The sequence below is a fragment of the Rhinolophus hipposideros genome, assembly GCF_964194185.1.
Source record: "Rhinolophus hipposideros genome assembly, chromosome: X".
Taxonomy (NCBI): domain Eukaryota; kingdom Metazoa; phylum Chordata; class Mammalia; order Chiroptera; family Rhinolophidae; genus Rhinolophus; species Rhinolophus hipposideros.
Genome location: NC_138046.1, coordinates 104431549 through 104436960, shown reverse-complemented (window position 1 = coordinate 104436960; position 5412 = coordinate 104431549). Strand labels below are relative to the sequence as shown.

The following is a 5412-nucleotide window of genomic DNA, read 5'->3' as shown; positions in this document are numbered from 1 at the left end:
CACAATCTCATCCTAGAAAAAGTGCTACATACCTCATAGCTGAATATCACTATGAAGTACTTCACCCCTGAAGTACTCCCCTTGGGAAGCTATGCACCAATGCCAGTGCCTAGTCCACCCTTCAAAGCAATTTTGGAACTCTTTTTTCTGGAATGGCCATCAGAGCTGTCATATTACACTTGATGTCCTGAATGTCATCCACATATCTTCCTTTCAATATTTCCTTTATCTTCGGGTAAAGAAAGAAGTCACTGGTGGCCAGATCAGGTGAGTAGGGGGGGTGTTCCAATACAGTTATTTGTTTACTGGCTAAAAACTTCCTCACAGACAGTGCCGTGTGAGCTGGTGCATTGTCATGATGCGAGAGCCATGAATTGTTGGCGAAAAGTTCAGGTCTTCTAACTTTTTAGCACTTCCAAATAGTAAAATTGGTTGACTGTTTGTCCAGTTGGTACAAATTCATAATGAATAATCCCAAAAAAGTTAGCAACATCTGTGCAACAAGTTCACGAACTTAATTGTCAGACCTTGTAGAGTAATATGTATGGTATGCTACCATTTGTGTACAAGTTGATGATCTATGTGTGTGTGTATATATGTGTGTGCATGTACATTTGTGTATTTTCTCTCATAAGTATTAAATATCTCTGGAAGGGTCCCCAAGAAGCTGGTAACACTGATTGCCTCTGGGAAGGTGAACATGGTGGCTGAGGGACAGAATTCGAAGAGAGAATTTTATTGTAGAGTTTTTAAACCATTTAAACTTTGAAACATGGGAGTGTGTTGTGTTTTTAAAAATACATTCAAAATCTTAATTCTACCTGCAACCAAAGGTAGAGCTCCCCAGACTAGTGTATGAGCAGTGGAGTGCTTAGAGGTGAAGAACTCAGGATTTGAGGGGGCTCATTGTATGTGTTCATTTATGCTAAACACTTGTTTTCTTGTGTTTCAGGTTCTTAATCTTACAATGAAATAAGTTAATGTCTTAGCTCCATCTTGGCACTTTGGGAAGGTCAATGGCATAATAGGTGAGTATGAAAAGCTGTGACATTTTATGATTAAAAGCACTTCTCCCACGTGGCATATCAATAGAACATGATGCTCTTTTTTCTTCCACCTCTTTCTCTCCCTTCCTAATTAAATGTATCCACTGACTTTCCATGTCTAATCCCTCTTCATTTAAAACTTACCAAACACCACCTATCCACAATGTGAAGAGACTCAGCCACTTTCAAGGTGTGCAGCCCTAGGCCTAAAATTTTGTGTGCATGACCAAATTTTAAAACATTTAGAGACTGAGCCATAGGGCCTTAATATGTTCAACATGAAAAAGAATAAGTAATGTGAAGTACAGGAATCTCTTTCTTAGGAGAAATTCCTTAACAGAGTTCTAAACATAATGAATGAACTGAGTGAAATAAGGAACCCTGCTCATAAATATTCAGTATTTGGAAGGGCTCTTGCCTTTATTTTGTCTTGACATTGATCCCCAGTGCTATCAGAGCCAGAATGTTAATCTCTTGACAACCTATTTTATTGTGGAACTTGAGGAATGGCTTATACTTTAGAAAGCTCAGTATACATTATTTTGATTTTTAAGACATCAGTTGATACAACACATATGGAGGCAAACAATTAGTACCACCTACAAATTAATCATGCTTATTGAGCATTTGGGCATTAGCTAGTTTTCAGATAAATATGTGTCCTAATTGCATCAGGCCTCCAGTGTACAAAGAGAATGCTCCACCTTGTAGATCTGTTTATAGCTCTCTTTTCCCATTCATCAATCCTGCAAATAGTTGTACAAGTTTGAATAATTGAATACAACACACATACACACACACACACATTTAAAAATATTTAGAGAGAAACCAGTATACTCATCAAAAAATGTGCATGAAGATACTTTTTAAATGATGTTGAATGGGAACTGAAATGTTTCAAGGACATCAGAAACCGTTGGCAAGCCTATTTGAATTGATGAAGCTTTGTGTGGAAAAATATGTGTCAAGATGGAACAGTCATACTGGCGGAGTTTTAAAAACTATACTGCCTTATCATTTTAAGTATTGCTTTGACATTTTTTAGTACGGCTCAATGGTAATTGCTGGAAATTTCAATTCTTTGTTACTATTTTACACTTTGTCAGAAATTAACTTTTTCTTGAAATATGTGGTTTTAAAGATGTGTTTATTCTTTTAAAAATTTTATTGATCAAATACATGGTGATGGAAAGAGAACTGACTCTGGGTGGTGAACACACAATGGGATTTATAGATGATGTAATACAGAATTGTACACCTGAAATCTATGTAATTTCACTAACAATTGTCACCCCAATAAATAAAATAAAAATAAAAATAAAAAATTTTATTGAGGTGTAAGATACATACACTAAAGCACACAAATCTTGAATTTAGAACTCTATGAACTTTTATACACACACACACACACGCATACATACATACACCAGGGTAACGACCACTCAGATCAAGATACAGAATAGAGGGTTCCCTTAAGACCTTCCCACTTATCCTCTCAGTGGGAACCACTCTTTTGACTTCTATCACCATGCATTTGGTTTGCTCATTATTGAAACTCAGATAAATGAAATCAGATGCCATTATTGAAATTCATGTAAATGGAATCCACTCTTCTGTGGCTGAATTTTTTGGCTCATCATTATTATGTCCATGACAGAAATCCATGTTGTTGGGAGTAGCAGGAGTTCATTCTTTTTTTATTGCATAGTAGTATTCTGAGTGAATAGAGCTCTATTTGTTTATTCATTTTACTGTTGGTGGACATTTCTTTTTAAAAGAGACAATAAAAGGAAGTTTTTCCATCAAAGGTATAACTACGTACGTAGATTTTTTTACAAGTATTCTTGTGAAATATGTTTTTAAAAATACAACCAAATTCTTTGCAAATAGCAAACATATACCTCAACCATGATGCCCTAATTTTTGGATAATGTACATGATTAGGAGGAAATAAGCAAGCTCACCCTGGTAGATTAACTATCAAATTCTCAGTCAAAACTCCATTTGTGGCCCCTACTTTTTGATCGATTTCTATTCCCACTTCGTCTTCTACCATCTTGTCGACTTCTGAGTGACTCCCCTGTTGACTCTGTCTACCTGATCACCACCTGACCAGCCTAACTGGCCACTTGACCAGCCACTCTTCTGTCTGAAATAGGAAGATGTGTTTCCATGATGTTATTCTTCAATTTCAGGTAACTTGGCTGGCACTGAGAGTTGTCGATAGGCATTTGAGTGGTTTCTAGTTTGGAACTATTATGAATAAAGTTGGTAAGAACATTCCCACACCTGACTTGTACTCATTTTCTTGGGTATAAATCTAAGAGTGCAATTGCTAGGTCATAATGTCAGCATTATATTTAGCTTCAGAAGATATTGACAAACATTTTTCCAAAGTGGTTGTTTCAATTTGCAGTCCTGGCAGCAATGCATGAGAGTTTCAGTTGTTTCACATTTTTGCCAATACTGTGTGTTGTCAGTGTCTTTAATTTTAGGTATCTGTTTAATAATATCTCATTAAGGTTAATTTGCATTTCTCTGAGGATTAATAATTTTGAGGATTTTTGCATATGCTTATTACTTTTGCACATGCATTTGCATATCCCCTTTTTGTGAAGTAATAACTCAAATCTGTTGCCTATTTTCTGAATTGTTGAATTCTTAATATGTTTTATTACATTAGTGATTCAGCAGGTTTCCCTCAAAAGTATAGAGGTCAATTGAAAAACAAAATAAATTTGAAATACATTCACTTTATAACAAATTTGCTGAACTGTGTAAATTTCTTTTATAAAACGTATTTATATGTGTGAGGTAATGAGAGAGTATGTGTACCACTTATAAATAAGAACTTGCATTATCAACTATAATGATTTGTTCCTTTTAACTAATAGCCTCTTTTACCCTTGTGAAAGTGAGTCATATTCACTGACAACACCAAATGCTGGTGAGGATATGGAGCAGCAGAAACTTTCACTCATTGCTGGTGGAAATGTAAAATGGTACAGCCACTCTGTAAGACACTTTGACAGTTTCTTACAAAGTTAAACATCCTCTTACCATATGATCCAGGAGTCTTGCTCCTTGGAATTTACCCAAAAGAGTTGAAAACTTATATCCACACAAAACCTGCTTATATCCACATGAAAGTGTTTATAGCAGCTTTATTCATAACTGCCAAAACTTACAAGCCACCAAGATCTTCCTCAGCAGGTGAATGGATACATAAAGAGTGGTACATGCAGACAATGGAATAGTATTCAGCACTCAAAATATATGAGCTATTAAACCATGAGAAAGACACAGAGGAACCTCCAGTACATATTACTAAGTGAAAAAAAAAAACAGATCATACTGTGTGATTCCAATTGTATGACATTCTGGAAAACGCAAAACCATGCAGACAATTAAAAGATTAGTGGTCGTGGTACCTGCCAGTTCCGTTATGGTAACTAGCAGTCCCTGTGTCGTGATTAGTGACAATGAACCAGGTTGTGATCTAGATTTATTTTGTTTACCTCATCATTAAGCTGCGGATTTGGAAAGGGTGTTTATTCCTCATGGACTAATTGTGGACAGGAACGAACGGCTTGCTCAAGATGTGATAAAGGAGATGGGAGGCCATCATATCATAGTCCTGTGCGTGTTCAAGGGGGGCTATAAATTCTTTGCTGACCTGCTGGATTACATCAACGTACTGAACAGAAATAGTGATAGATCCATTTTTATGACTGTAGATTTTATCAGACTGAAGAACTACTGTAATGACCAGTCAACAAAGGACCTAAAAGTAATTGGTGGAGATGATCTCTCAACTTTAACTGGAAAGAATGTCTTAATTGGTGAAGATATACTTGACCCTGCAAAACAACTCAAACCTTGCTTTCCTTGGTCAAGCAGTGTAATCCAAAGATGGTCAAGGTTGCAAGTTTGCTGGTAAAAAGGATCTCTCAAAGTGTTGGGTATAGAACAGACTTTGTTGGGTTTGAAATTCTAGACAACTTTGTTGTAGGATATGCCCTTGACTATACTACTTCTGGGATTTGAATCATGTTTGTGTTATTAGTGAAACTGGAAAAGCAAAACTACAAAGCCTGAAGTGAGAGTTGAAGTTGAGTTTGGAAACATTTGGAGTCTCATGTAAATCACCAGTAAAGTTATCAAATGTTCTAGTTCTGTGGCCAGCTGCTTAGTAGAGCTTATTGCATGTGTCTTCTAAGGATTTTATTGTTTTGGATTTTAGAAATGTCAGTTGCTGCCTTCCTGAACTCTTTATTTGCACTATGAGCCTATAGACTATCAGTTCCCTTTAGGTGGATTGTTGTTTGACTTATGAATGAAAAGTTTCTTAAACCACACCACTATT

General features: G+C 36.2%; 1 pseudogene across 1 annotated transcript; it reads left to right on the top strand.

Moving 5' to 3' along the window:
• Positions 1–4491: 4491 nt before the first annotated feature.
• LOC308494602 (hypoxanthine-guanine phosphoribosyltransferase-like) lies at positions 4492–5093 on the top strand (annotated as a pseudogene). Its single transcript has one exon. The product of its transcript is annotated as a hypoxanthine-guanine phosphoribosyltransferase-like (transcript).
• The last annotated feature ends 319 nt before the right edge of the window (positions 5094–5412 follow it).